A 16,801-nucleotide genomic window follows, 5' to 3' on the forward strand; every position below is an offset into this window, starting at 1 on the left:
CGTGAGAGTTTTATTTTGCAGGAGATTAGATTAACTAACAATAAAGCACTGAAAACTTTTGTTTTCAACACTTCCACAAAATTTATTTTAAATTATTATCACTACAGCTGTTTCGGCCACAGTGCATTTCTCAAGTGATCTATTTTTCTTATGTGTTTACACTTTATCGTCTTTAACTGAATAAGTTGAGGAGGGGAGAACTGTTTGTCACAAGTTGGTCATTCAGAATTATGTCTGTTTAGGGAAAGAATTTAAACACAACTTGCCTCAACATAATAATCAAAAAACTTTAAAATATTTAGGTGTAGAATGTGAAGAAGTATTAAACAAACTTAATAATATCGAAAAAAGTATCATTGCCAAATCTATTACCAAGGTGTGTAGGGAAACTAAGAAGTCCTGTTACAACGAGAATCCAACAGTTATTTAAATAAAAAATAATTCAATAGAAAACAACATAGTGTTTACAAAAGCAGACTATTGCTGTAGATCAAATAGAATATAATAAAAAAACAATAGAATTTTTAAATAATCAAAATATTGAAACAATAAACAAAGATCCTACGGAAAAGTGTCAAAAACAAGTTAAACTAGCGTTAGAAAATTCAAAATCAATATTAAATTCAATAGAACAGAAATACCTTAACATCATAAACCCACAGCCTCCTAAATTATACTCTTTTATAAAACTATATAAACCTGATCACCCAATAAGACCTGCAGTTTTTTTATACATCTCCGTCATATAAACTATCAATAAAACTGTTAGAGATTATTTTAGAACACACTAAATTTTCACCTCAATTTACCGTAAACAATACAATAGAACTAGTTAATAAAATAAAACATTTTCAATTATCTAGCAACTAAAAATGAATTTCATTTGACGTCAAAAACCTTTTTCCTAGTATTACTCCTACAGAAACTTTAGTTCTAGTAAAATACCTTTTAGACCATAATACAGTAGACTCCCTCTATAACGAGAACTGAAATGGCAGACTAATTAACTCGTTATAAGCCGGTCTCTCGATCAGACAACAATAATACTGTGAATACATAGGAATATGTAGATTTCTAAAACACTAACTTCCTATAGTGAAGCCATTCGAAGCAATATGAGATGCTAAATATTGTTTGAATGGCGATTTTGAAAAAAGTTGTTTACTTTTATTGTCAATGAAATACATTAAAACAAAAAAGAGTTATTTACTTTTATTGTCAATAATATACGTTAAAACTAAAAATCTTTACTTACATTCTTTTCCAACTGCATAATATATAAACCGTATTTTCAAGGATAACATAAACTATTGCTTCTGCAATTGGAAGAAGTCTGTCATTGTTGACTGCTTTAAATTGTCCAGTATCATTCTATCTATCATTCTATCTTCTAATGTAGATTTCTAAAACACTAACTTCCTATAGTGAAGCCATTCGAAGCAATATGAGATGCTAAATATTGTTTGAATGGCGATTTTGAAAAAAAGTTGTTTACTTTTATTGTCAATGAAATACATTAAAACAAAAAAGAGTTATTTACTTTTATTGTCAATAACATACGTTAAAACTAAAAATCTTTACTTACATTTTTTTCCAACTGCATAATATATAAACCGTATTTTCAAGGATAACATGAACTATTGCTTCTGCAATGGAAGAAGTCTGTCATTGTTGACTGCTTTAAATTGTCCAGTATCATTCTATCTATCATATTTTCTAAAGATGTGAAACAGTTGTATGCTTCTTCATTTGCGTTTTGTCTTTGGATAAAGTTTCTTACAACGTTTAAAGCACTTTCCACATCTTGTCTATTAGACCTTCTTGCGTAGATTCACCGCGATTGTCTTCTCCATCTTCATCACTTTCGTCACTGACGATAACGCGCTCCGACGGCGGATTTATTACTTCCGCGATAATTGCACTATCCTTCGGAAGGAAGATCACAAACAATGACGTCATCATTAATGGCAATGAATTCAGAAAACTCGTCATCATTGTTCAGTTGGGTTAGTTCTTGACCTTGCTATTGTAACCTCAACCACTGCTACAGGATATTTATCTTCTTTGTTTTCTACCTCAGTCTCTGTCTACCCCGCATGACCGAAACATTTTCTGATGGTTTTTTATCTACGGGTGTCCATGCTTTGTGGATGAAATTTATGGCATATCTAATAAAGTATTCACTACGGCTTTCCACATTATTCAGGATCCGCTTAACTAAAAGTTTTCTGTAGTGAACTTTAAGGGACCTTATGATGCCCTGATCCATCGGTTGTAGAATAGATGTACAATTTCGGGGTAAAAAAAGAAGTTGAATGTTTTTTAAACCGTTAACTTTCGGATGGGCTGTACAATTGTTAACAATTAAAGGAATCTTTCGAGATGTCCCAACTCTCTGTCCCACTTCAAAAGTTCTCCACTAAAAATCTCTGCTGTCATACATGATTTGTTATTAAATTTATATGTGACAGAAAGCTGATTCACACCTCTGAAACATCGTGGTTTTTGAGATTTCCCAATGACGACTAACTTCCTTTTTTCGGAACCGGTTATGTTGGCACACGCGAGTACAGTTATCCTTTCTTTTGATAACTGTCCACCTATACAACGTTCATCTTTGAATTTGAGGGTCTTATCTGGAGTAAGTTTAAAGAAAAGTCCCAGCTCGTCGGCATTGAAAACATTATCGTCACTGTAATTTTGTCTTATTGTAGGCCATGACTTCAACCAGTTGTCGGTGACTTCTTTGGAAACACTCTTCGCTTCACCGCAAATTTTTCCACACGTAATTTCGTGCCTGGCCTTAAAATGGCTCATCCACTCACTCGATGCTTTAAAATTCTCATCACCACCAAAACGGTGTTGCGTTTTCTTTAAGCAATGGTCCATTTATTGGAACATTCGCAGCCCTGTTTAAGGTAAACCATTTGACCATTGCAGTATCGATCGAAAAAGACGAACCTGCTTCGAGAAACTTGTGTTTATTTTTAAGCATGGTAGATAGAGTGGAACTTGAAATTCCTCTTTCACGATAAACTTCTGCTTTCTTCTTACCGTTCTCAACATCTTTAAGGATGTTAATTTTTTCTTCTAAAGTAAATGCTTTTCTTTTAGGAGTCATAGTGTGTAATCTATGTGACTATGTAATCTACAACACGACTTTCAAGACGCGAAAACACAATCAGAAAACAAACGATAAACATCTATGACAAAAACAACTGTGAAATGAAATTCTCGTGAAATTTGTCATGTTTTTAAGCCTCTTTACGTAGTTTATTACGTGGGAATGGTCAAACCCCTACACTGACACTTCTGAATAATAAATTGTAAATTTCCGACAACACAATATCGGTCGGTGGATTAAACAGAAGAAGTTTATTGCTGGCGGCAGTTAAGAAGGGTATTTATTTATAGCCACGGCCGGGCCAAAAACGTAAAAAAACACGTTTTTCGATCCTATTTTCTCTCGTTATAACCAAATTTGCCTCGCTATAGAGGGTTATTTGCACGGGACATCTAATGTACCTCGTTATAAGCGAAACCTCGTAATAACCGTGTTCGTTATAGAGGGAGTATACTGTATTACAAATCCAATCATTACGTCTCAAATTTTACAAGCTTTCATAGTTTTTGTTTTGCCAACAAGTTTTTGGTCTAATAACCACCCAAATCGACAAAGAGACATGTTTGCTTTGCGTGGACAATGGGGATTAAAACTGATTCGCTTCTCCTAATGACTTTATAATGATCTTTATTTTCCAAAGAATGTGTTTAAAATGAAAGCTATTGAAAATTAATAAATATAGATAAGCTATCGACAATGAGTTTTTGATATATTTTACTTTTTTATATAACATTTTTCTTCACGTTATTGTTTAGTTCGACAATGTAACTCTCTTATTTATACATCGATGATTAAATCATGTTTTAGTTGAAACAATAATGATAGTCTTTTATACAACCCTAGGCAATTGTTGTGTGCGCGTATATTCCAGTGCTACGATTGTTAAATCCGGTCCTGATGCGCCACTTGGGGCAAACCGGCAACGTGGTCGGTTGTTCTCCTCTAAGAAATACATTGCCTATCTTACTTGCACTGCATTCTAACTGGGGCTTCTACTATAGCTCACATAATATGCATTCTGCCTCATCTACTAATAAAATCTTTAAATCTTCTCAATCAAAATGAATTTAAATGATTTGTTAAATAAAAATTGGCAGAACCAATCATAAAAAGTTCATCCGATATCAATTACGTTTAGAAATAGTAATAACAAGTATTCAAACAAGACGAAAAGAACTTTGAGATAAAAGAAAGAATAATTGGAGGGGGATTGATTTACTAATCACTGCTTTAACTGACAAAAATGTTTAGGAAGCAGTAAGGTTAGGTTAGTGGTAACTATAACCAAAATTTTGTATTGCTCTTGTTCTAAAAAGCATATTGGGATACTAGCAATACGATAGATGTATTCCCCATACTTACTAAAAAATAAATTAAAAGTAATTAATTAGTGTATCATACAATTTTTATTATTTTGAATAAAAATGTACAAGAAATATGATACCTTAAACTTTGTAGTTGTCAAAAACCTATTGCTATAGTCGGTTCGCTATATTTACGCGGGTTTCGGATTAAAATTTTTATTGTAAGTACCCAGTTTTAATTGCCTGCTCTTTGGGGAAATATCAACTGGTCAAATGAAATGAAAAATAATCCATAACTTTTTTTAATTAAATAATAATGGAAAATCTTTTATATAATTGACAGTATAATAAGGAGAATTACTTCATTAATGGAGTCTAATGTGGCTAATATAAACCTAATAATAATTTTATATTACACTTCACACAGAAAATATGATCTATGTATATTTGTTCCATGGACAGAATTTCTAATGAAAAATAAAAAAATTTAACTTGCCAACAAAAATGAAAATCAGTCATTATGATCAAAAATATCATAATCGTCATCATCATCACTGTCATCACCATTAATTGTTATTATGATTGGACTTATTTCGTATATTTTATTTTCACGAGTCCACAAATCTTCTATTAGTTTCTCGCACTTGAATATACAGTTGCACCACACTTCTGGAGTTACAATTGAAAGTGCCTTTCGCCAAGTTTCCCGAACTGCGTCGTCGCTATAACCGTTAGGCCCAATATGGTTGTCATAATATTGTTTTGCTATTCCCCATATATATTCTATGGGATGAAACTGGCAATGATACGGTGGCAGACGTAAAACTTGATGACCGTAACTTTCAATAATCTGATCCACAACAAAGGTTTTTGGTTTTGCGTGGATATTTGCCAAGCGTAATAATTCTGATTTTAAAATATGTTGTGTAAATGGTATATGTTCCTTTGTCAACCATTTTTTGATTTTATTAACAGTCCAAGAATTCGTTGGACTTTTGTTTAATACTTCAGAATGGTAAGATGCATTGTCTAAAATAATTACGCTGGGCTCACTTAAACCTGGGAGGAGTTTTTCATGTAACCATTTTACAAACATTTCTGTGTTCATATTATCGTGATAGTCACTTGATTTTGATTTAGATGAAAATATTAAATCAGCACCTTCTATAAAACCCGATTTCCCTCCTGCATGTAAAATTATGTGTCGCTTCCCTTCTCCATCAGTATGTTTGATAGACTTTACGTTATCATCTTGCCATGTTCTCTTGGTTGCACCCCTAGAAAATATCCATGTTTCGTCTAAATATATAAAATTTGCCCTTTCTTCTTTTAATTTAGAATATTTTCTTAGAAAGTTAATTCTTTTATGCACAACAGAACTTCTTTCACAAAGGGCTTTTCTGTTATCATCCTTTTGAAATTTGAAACCCAAATTATGTATCACTTGCCATAGACTTGTTCTGCCAATTTCGTCAAATTTTCTATCTTTTAATTCCGAGAGAATTGTATTTAAGGTCACATGTTCCTTGTTGGCTCGCATTCGATAAATGGTATCACGAATTTCAAATTTTTTTCCATCTGGAATATCTTTCGTTTTCAATGATAGGCGAGTTTTTCGGTGATCTTCTTTCGGCCGTTCATTATTGCGATTTTGTAATACTCCTCTTAGTTTGGTTTCACTAATTCCTAGAGCATCACATACGCGTTGTTGAACAGACATTACCGATTTTAAAGGACCGCCATTTTCTTTTTCATCCGTAAAATACTTATGTACACTACAAATTAGACTATCTACATCTAACACACGTCTAGGCATTTTTAAATATTTCCACCAAACATACAATGTCAACACTGGCAAAGAATCAATTCAACTGCAATATTGTAACAAATTTATACCTACCCTAATGTTATTTTAATGTATTTTAAAATATGACCATTAATGCAGTTTTTACCTAATTTTCTGGGAAGTCGTTTACTGCAACTGGTTATCAATGAGACATTAGCATAATTTTGTTAATCCGAAACCTGCGTAAATATAGCGAACCGACTATATTAATAAAATGACATTTTTTACTAATAATTTTTAATGCATTTACATTTTTTGGTTATAAAATGTTTGACGTGTCATTTTTAATATAGTCAACAACCATATTACCAAACAACACATAATATTTTTTACAAAACAAAGATATTCTCAAGCTTCCCAAATAATTCTAAAGTCTTTCGACCCTCTAATTATCTAGTAGCCATAGCGATTAAGATATTATTTTGGTTTTAACTTTTATTTAATTTCTATAATTTGCAACCTAGTATGTGGATTTGTTTTACTATTCATTGATAAAAATGAAAAACATGAGTTGATGCGATTGGTTGTACAAAAAAAGTGGAAGTAAAAAAAACAGACCGGGGAGACAACGCCGACGCTGGTTGAACAATTTAAAGCAGTGGACTGAAAAAAAAAACAATAGAACTCTTTAGAACTGCTGCACACAAAGTAAAATAGGCCGAGATAATCGCGAATGTCCTTAAAGGATGAGGTACATTAAGAAAAATAAGCATTGTTTTGGAATCTAAAACTTTGTCATTGGGTGTAACTTTAATTTCTTACCGTTTTTGGACTGCCTAACTATTCATCCAAAGTGTATGTGGTTTTAATTTACTAATTACTGTTATTGGATCCCCAAAATTTTACCAATAGGATATGTTTTTGAACACCCAAAATTTTCAACCACAGGATATGTGAGTTTATAATTTTGGGTGAGGTGAAAATTGATTTTGGGTTGGATTCGTGTAATAGCCATTTGTGGAAATTAATTTTATCAATTATTTTTTATATTTTTATAAGCCCCTTAACGGGCTTAATATTCCATAACGAATATTTTATCTACGTGGGATTAAACCACGGTTCGTAGACTACATTGAAACTGAATGTAGAGGGCAGGTCGATTGCAGTGTTGATTGATTGAAGGGGAAGAATTACGTCACGAGAGTACAGTTTCGGGCTTAATGTTCATTGGTTAGGCAGAAGAGACAACCGTAGTAAGTCTACGAACCGTGTGATTAAACCAGAATAATCTTATATACTAAAACGCTAAGCCCTTTTCTTGTCCACCTTCTTTTTCTTAACATGCCATACACCAAAGTGCGTAGGCGACTATCTCATTACTAGAATTCTGTTCTTGGCGGCGTGACACAGCTCGCCTGTATTATGTATTCCTGTCCATTCTTTAATATTTCTTAACCAGGATAATTGTTTGCAGCCGGCTCCTTTCCTACCTTCGATCTTCCCTTGTAGGATTAACTGTGGTATTTCATATTTTGCTCCTCTCAATATGTGCCCAAGGTAACCAATCTTGCTTTTTTTTAATTAATTTAAAGAGTTCTCTTTCCACGCCGGCTCTCTTAAGGACGTCATCGTTTCGAACTCTATCCACCCAAGGTATGCGCATCATTCTTCTTAATGACCACATTTCAAATGCTTCAAGTTTGTTGATAGATGTTTTTTTCAAACTCCACGTTTCCATGCCATAAAGCAAGATGGACCATATGTAGCACTTGACCATTCTGTAGCATATTTCGAAATGTAGGTTTTGATTACATAGAAGCGGTCTGAATTTCACAAAAGCTTGTCTTGCCATTTGTATTCGGGTTTTTATCTCTTGTTGTGGATCCGATTGGTCATTGATTGTGGTGCCAAGGTATTTAAAAGTTTTCACGCGTTTTATGCGATCGTCACCCATGCATATTATCGGGTTTTCTGGAGGGTTTCTGCTAATGACCATATATTTCGTTTTCAAAATGTTGATTTTGAGGCCATATTTTTTACCTATGCTATTCACCCTATCAAGTAATAACTGCTGATCTTCCAATTTATCAGTTATAATTACTGTGTCGTCCGCATAGCGTAGGTTGCTAATTGGTATGCCGTTCACCTTAATGCCTAATTCCGTGTCTTCTAATGCTTCCGCAAATATATTTTCAACATATAAATTAAAAAGCATCGGAGAGAGTATGCAGCCTTGGCGGACACCTTTCCGGATTTCAAATTCATCCGTATTTCATCTTGTCCACCACTTTACTCAAAAACCATATTAGATAATTAAAATATTTTTTCGGAATATTATTAGTATTACGTATGAGATTGTCAAGATATACTTTTGGTACAAAAATTCACTTCCGGTTTTGAGATGACCGGAAGTTAAAATTTACTTTAAGTTTTAGACCCCACAATGTATATATGGATCGAAATGTATATGTATATATGGATGTACTTCCGGTTGCGATCCGACACCGGAAGTGACCCGAAACGCGCATAAAACTTCAAGATAGAGCAAATCTGACACCGGATTCGTGATCAGCATGCAAAATTAACTGCTAAATGATAACATTGTAACAAAAAACATTGTTTTCGACGAAATATTTCGTGATATTTAATACACTTTTTACTGGCATTATTATTGATGAATGTTATGTATATTCTTGCTTATATTGTTTGTATTAATCTCTTAATTTTTCTCGCAAAATAAAAATTTCATTTAAAAAACTCGATGTCCAGTTGGTCCGCTAGTTGATTGTAAAGAGAATGACATTCTACATTTGTTTTTGACATTTCGATTTCCAATCGAGAAATCGTTTTCATAAAAATATAAATTAACAATTAAAAACTTGTTAATCTATAGATGTTTATCATTTTCGCTTTGTGGTAGCCTATTTGGCAATTGGCAGTACTTTGCCTTGATCTTTAACTTTTATTCCCTTTTCAAACATTTTACACAAGCAAACGCTACAACCTTCGGACTAAAAATGAACTACTATATCCAAAAATTAAAAATAAATTTCTTACATTTAATAAAAATTCATAAAAATGACTTTGCAAGTTCCATGAAAGAGTTTTATTTATATATTCGTATTTATTGTCCAGTAATGATGATATGAGCTGCTTTTTACTCTTGCCGTTATTTACAACCTATTATAATAATACCTTTTATTTATTTAATATATCTAATCTATTATTAATGTAGTATATTACTCAATGTAAATTACTGATAAAAATTGTATAATGATAATTATTTTTTTAAGGTACGACACTGGTGATGCTGATAACTTTAGCCAGGACCGTGTGTTCTGGCAGAAGGTACTGAACAAGGAACAACAAGACCGATTGGTCAACAACCTAGTTGGACATCTTTACGGAACTCTGGACTTCATTCAAGAAAGATAAATAAATCACTTCAAACAAGTAGACCAATCATTTGGAGAGAGAGTAGCAACTGGACTTAAAAACATTAAACGCACTAAGACTAAAATATAAATTTTTATATTGTATACTTTTTTTGTTATGTACTTGATTTTTATTGTTAATCAAGGTGTTTGTCGAGGTTTAAATACTTAGATACTTCAAGTTTTCATGAGAGTTTTATTTTGTATGGGATTAGATTAAATTGTCTTACCTATTAACATAAACTATTAACATCTTTATCAACGTCTGCTTTGCCTTGCAATTTTTAGAAGGCTCAGATTAAGGCAGAAATCTGAATTGTGTTTCGAAACTATTTTACGGATTTGCACCAGTTAAAATTTATTAAATGCAACTTTGCCCTTATGAAAAATATTTGATTTTTAAAACAAGAAAATAAATGAAAACAGAATATGTAGGTACCTAATTATTATGAATTATTCATAAACATTGTATTTCTTGTACGGTTATATAATAATTGAAATATTTAAAAAACTTTAATATAATTAGAGGTACCCCTTTTTCCAACTTATTTTTTTTTTCATCCTGTAAAAAAAGAAATAAAACATTCAGAATTTTAGTCAAAAATAAACTTATTTTAAACTTAAATTGTGGCGTATTCCTAATAAAAATAGTAATTAACAATATCTGTTTGATGGAGAGGCGAGGGTTTTCAACAATTGTTGTGCGACTACCATGGCATTTCATCTGTGTGCACCGAACGTAGTCGGCGGTTACGCTTTGCATCTTCAGCATTGCCGGTGCGTTAAAACTGTTAGGTACGTCCACCATGTACCTAATGGGGATTCGAAAAACGTGCATGAGGCCATCTTTGTGTAAAATCGTCTTCAATAGCTTCGTAATCGCAATTCTGATAGTAAAACTGTTTCAATAAAAACATAATATGTTTCTTTGCCATTTCACTCGAAACACAATGACTGAACTGACCGACAAGTATACTGACTTATGCCCAGCCGGCCATGTTGGTAGGTAACGCACTCTAAACGCGGTAGAGAACGGTGGAATTCTAGCATGCGTGGTTTTCGAGGACGCAAGTTTACATACAGCCACTGAGGCCCGCCTATTAAAAAAGATGAGAACGAAAAGGCCATTTTATCCTTGAAGAATAATAAAGCACCTGGCCTTGATGGTATACACGTAGAACTTCTTAAACTGATATTCGAAACGGACTATCAATTCATTAGTATGGTACTACCACTGTTCAACAACATATAAGAATGTACCAACTTGCTATTTATCACTATCGTTAATAAACTGCATACAAAAAGTTGCGATGGATACCGATTAATCAATCTGATAATCTGATGAAGTATTATATATACAAAAACAGCCGCATATACATAAAATGTGGATCGAAAGGTGCTACAAACCAAATTTTGCTTTAAAGTAGGTTTTGGGACCCCGAGTCTTCCCAGATGGGATGTATTTTTGTGTTTTATAGATTTCTCAAACGTGTTCGATAATATAAAGCATGAGAAAATAACAAATATCTTCAAAGATGCAGATCTAAATTCGAAAGACATCAGAATCATAACAAGCCTATATTGGATCCAATCGGCAAAAATAAGAATCAATAAAGATCTATCCAAAATCACGCCTTCGGCAACTTGTTCTCCAGGGAAAAGTGGATGGAAGGAGATGTCCGGGTAGAAAAAAAAACAAAATAATGAACTTGGAAATAAAAAACTACTTTTTGCAACTCTAGTATTATACTCTACATTTTTGGTTCTTAGGTCTATTGTTATTAGGTATGTTGGTTCTAAATAAAATCTTCATTACAAAATTGTATCTCTGCCTGTTCCGGAAATATAGAATACCTATGCATTACTAGTAACATTTTGCACGCGTTTGAATTTGGAAATATATTCTCAACGCCGTATAATGTTTCGTTTGTTTCTTCGAAAAAACTCTATGAAAATTAATCGATCATGACCTTTTTATGCCACTTTTAACATAAGTGAATAATTAGTTTTTGGTTACAAAATACCTTGATTAAATAAACTCAAAATATAATCAATGGGAATGTTTTGCACATTTTTTAATTTTATCACTATTTAGATTTGTATGCAATCTTTGACTTTAACCTTCAAACGACAAAGCAACAGTTTATATTTGAATATGGATAATTTATGTTTTTTATTGTCATGTATTTTCAAGTTGAACTCTAATTTGTAAATTAGATACAAGCTATATCTAGAAATAAAGATCTGATTTCGATTCAATATGTCTAACAATAGATAAGAAAATGAGGCTTTTTAAAATCAAATATCATTTTGTAAACACAGATGAAGTTTTTAAAACTAGCTAAGAATTTTTTTTAATATTCGATCATTGATACGGTGGAAGGAAGGGGAAGGTAGTACACAGTGAAACAAAAAATACATTTTTATTTCTGACATTATCATTTTTGAATTTGTCTACAAACTGAGTTAACCAGTCATCAATATGATTCTTTGCTCTTTATAATTTGAAATAAATATTCCCGCATGAGCGAAGCAACAAAGTCTATAATTATTTTTCTAACCATCTACGCCTGTCTCATTGAGTACTATTGGTGTGTACACAATGAGTCAAGTGGTATTATTTCAATATTTTGTTAAAGTAAATACATAGAGTGTAGTTTTTATTATTAAAAATAGCAATTTTACAGGTAAAATAGAAAAACTGAAATGAAAGAAAATTTTAACGGATCTTAATACTGTCGAAATTTACATCAAATTTGAAATAAGGTGCAAGGCGCTTGTCTTGTTGATCTACATTTTTTGGTTTTGGTAAAATTGATACAGCGTCTGACCTTGCTACTGCAGCAATGTCTTCAACTAAAGGAAAAATAAAGCAGCCTTGAATCTTTGTCTTGAGAACTTTAGCAACATAAAATATATTCAGCATCAATGCCATAATCGTCTTCCAACTGTAAAATTTCCCATTCATCGCCAGCAGAATGAACTCAGATGCAGTGCTATTACTTCGTTTATTTTTTTCTGTTTTCGTGCTTAACTTCTTATCTTATTTTTTAAATTTACATTCATTCGTTTATTATTCTGAGGAGTCATTTTTTTGGTTGCTGCTTGTAGTTTTAACTGATCAAAGTCAGGCGTGTCCGTTAAAATTGCACTCATTTGAGTTTTTCTTGTTTTCACACTTTTTTTCTCGTCTGCTTTTGATCTTTTAAACTTGTGAGGGGAGATGAACCAACTTGAATTCACAGATGATACTATTGACTTAGAGTTTCGAGACATTATCGGTTTTTCAGGTATCCTTGGTGGGGATACTACTTGGTTTTCAGGTGTCTTCGATGAAGATGATATAACTTGATTGTGTATTTGACTTTTCAGTTTCAGTTATAGAACTTTCAATGAAGTCAGCTTCAGAAAAAATATCTCTAATAAGAGGAAAAATCCCGTTTTATTAAAACCTGACAGAATATTAGTAGGTGTTACTGGTTTCATAATGTGCCTCTCCTACACATTGTGCCATCTGGTATATTGAAATAGGTTTCCCCAGGATGGCTCAGCAACCATGTGTCTATAGCGGCATTGTAATACGCATTAAGAAGGCGGAGTATGATTATACCATTATCCTTTTAAACTAGGTATAAATTTAATTTTTAAGCGAAAATATTGGATTTACATAACTTTTTTGACAATAGGTTTTAAACAATAACGTTTAAACTGGCTCCTGTAAAGTTTATCGTCTCGGAGTTACGAGGAATGCTAATAACAATATACTCCAACAATTATTGTTGGTTGTCCAAATATGTTCATTCTAATTTTCATTATTTTTTTTATGTATGTACTGGTAATCTTGTACGTGTTTTCTCCATTTATTTTTTATTACTATTGATACTCCTTTTGCTGCTCTTTCATGTTTGCGAACACCACTTCATATGTGTGTGTGGGTTGCATTCAATAGAGGAGATGGAACAAACAAAGAGTGAAAGAACTAGGTGAAGGATACAAATTGTATGTAGGGAAAAGTAATACTAGGAATGGAGTTGGTATAATTGCTGATAGAGAAATGAAAGATAACATGATGAATAATAATTCATGATAACAGTGAAATTTGTCAGAGAAACTAAAAAAAATATTGATGAGGCTGCAAAAAATAAGTGTCTACTCAGGGTAAAAATAATAAAAAACAAGAAAGAACTACTGAATATCAAGTTCCTGGGCCAAGCAAGACCTGAGGGGAGATGCTTAAGCTGGACTTGTTGGTAAAGGATATCGATTTTGGTATACAGATGATTTATACATACTTATGTAAATAAAAAAAGGTAACCCCGTCTCTAGGGTAGGTAAAAAACTAAAAAATAATTGGGGTTTGCTTAGTAAAAAATTTTTGTAACGCCATCCGTTTTCAAGATACAGGGCGTTGAAGAAAAAATTTTACGCAATTTTTACGATTTTGCCGAAACTACTGGCAACATTGTAATGAAATTTTATACGAATATGTTTTGGAAGCTGATACATCCCATGAATTTGTTTTTATATCTGATTCTTATAGAGGGCGCTAGTTACACGGATCGTACTAAGTATTATTCAATATAACTTTTTTAAGAGTATAATTATTAGTCAAAATTTCAAGTAAACTTAAACATCATTCAATTTTACACGAAAAAGGTACTCTTGGTAAAACTCGATACTGTGTACCGTTTTCGGAATATTTTGATTTGAAAAATATGAAGTAATAATTGATGCTGGTATAAAATAGTTAGTAATTAAACAAAACTCACAATAAGAAAATTAAATTAATGACTAAGAACATAAAATAAAATTCAATTACAGTAAGTGTTCAAAATGCCCTCTGTTTTCGCGAATACACAAGTCTATTCTTTTTTCTAAAGATTCCATTAACCTTCTAAGTAAACGGTAGGGGATCAGCTATGATGTCATTAAATTGACGTTGAATTCTTTCTTCCAATTCTTGGCGTGAATTTACCTCTGTAGCATAGACTTTTTCCTTAATATACGACCAAACTGCGTAGTCCAAAGGGTTAAAATCGCATGACCGAGGAGGCCAATGAATCGGAGCTTCTGCACCTCTACCAATCCATCGATTCGGAAAATGATTACTCAACTAATTACGACACCTTCTATCAAAGTGTGGTGGAGCTCCATCGTGCATAAAAAATAAAGATCTTCGCTCGTTTAGCGTTAAATCTTCTAATATCTCGAATAAGGAATTGTTTAAAAAATCAAGATACATATTACCATTTAAATTTCCAGGTAGAATATGATAACCTATCAATTTGTTACCTAAAGTTGCTGCCTAAACATTAACTTTAAATGAGTGTTGGTAATGTGATACCCTTTTGACTCGTGGATTCTCATCACACCAGTAGTGTGCATTATGGGAGTTAAACATACCTTGTCGCGTAAAGGCGGCCTCGTCCGTAAAAAGAATGCATTTTAAAAAATTTGGATTGTGGGCTGTCCTTTGTTGCAATGTTTCACAAAAATCCACTCTAACCGGTAGATCATCTGGCAAGAGCTCTTGGACTTGTCTGTAATGATAAGGATGTAATTGCTGTTCTTTCAGTATCCGCCAAGTACTTGAAGAAGAAGTATTTGTTTGTCTTGCTATATTCCTTAGGCTAACTGTTGGATCTTGATCAAGTAAATTTAAAATATTATTTTCTTTATTAATTGTTCTTGTTGTTCTTGGTCTACCAGAATTTATTTTATTTGGTCTCACATTCCCAGTTTCTCGACAACGTCGTTCAACGTCTCTAAATCTTTTTTTACTTGGTAAGTTTCTTCTAGGAAACTTTTCTGCATAACGTGTCACAGCTGCACTAGAACATCCTAAATATTCGCCTAAGGTTAATAACATGTCAGTGTATTCAACATTTGAGTACAATTTGATTTGATTTTACAAATAACAAGGTTTCAAAACTCTAATTATTGTTGATTTATCGTCATAACAATCAATAAATGTCAGATTTCCATGGCACACTTGGAGAAAATAGAGGTATACCTATTAGAACTTTATCATTACTACCAGCATCAATTATTACTTTATAATTTTCAAATCAAAATATTCCGAAAATGGTACATAGTATCGAGTTTTACCAAGAGTATCTTTTTCGTGTAAAATTGAATGATGTTTAAGTTTACTTGAAATTTTGATTAATAATTATACTCTTAAAAAAGCTATATTGACTAATAGTACGATCCGTGTAACTAGCGCCCTCTATGAGAATCAGATATAAAAACAAATTCATGGGATGTATCAGCTTCCAAAACATATTCGTATAAAATTTCATTACAATGTTGCCAATAGTTTCGGCAAAATCGTAAAAAAAAATTTTTTTTCTTCAACGCCCTGTATCTTGAAAACGGATGGCGTTACAAAAATTTTTTACTAAGCAAACCCCAATTATTTTGCAGTTTTTTACCTACCCTAGAGACGGGGTTACTTTTTTTTAAAACACCCTGTATGTATCAATATATTTATATAGAAAATGGACTTGGGTAGCACCAAATGGAATCACTAACAACGAAATTGACTCATTCTAACCAACAAGATTGCTACAATAAAATATGTCAGTGTAATAAATAAAATGTCAAACAGGCAGTGACCATAGACTAATCAGAGCAAAATTTGTTCTGGATCTGAAACTAGAAAGAATAAAATTAATCACAAAACTAAGAGTAACCGGTATAAATATTAACAATCTAAAAGAAAACTCAGATCACTACCAAAGAACAATTGATAAAAGAATACATGACCAAATCGACAGCTCTCAATTAATGGAAATCATCCTTGACAGTTCCAAAGAAATCGGAGGACCGCAACAACAAAATCAACATAGTAAACCGTCTGATAAAACTAAAATAATGCTAAAACAAAAAAGGTAAATGAAAGTAAGCAGCAACATACAGAGAATACAATACACAGAACTTTGTAAGAGAATAAGGAAAGGTATTAAGGAAGACATAAGAAAATACAATGAAAGACTGGTAGAAAATGCAATCGAAAACAGGAAAAACTATAAGAAAACAAGAAAAGTATTAATCATTGAGAAAAAGCAAATCGTTGCTCTAACAAACGAAAACACCAGAATTGTATCAGAAATGTACCAGAAGTCCTTCCGGAAGAAGTAGAATCGACAAA

Source organism: Diabrotica undecimpunctata, chromosome 9, assembly GCF_040954645.1.
Source record: "Diabrotica undecimpunctata isolate CICGRU chromosome 9, icDiaUnde3, whole genome shotgun sequence".
Lineage (NCBI taxonomy): Eukaryota > Metazoa > Arthropoda > Insecta > Coleoptera > Chrysomelidae > Diabrotica > Diabrotica undecimpunctata.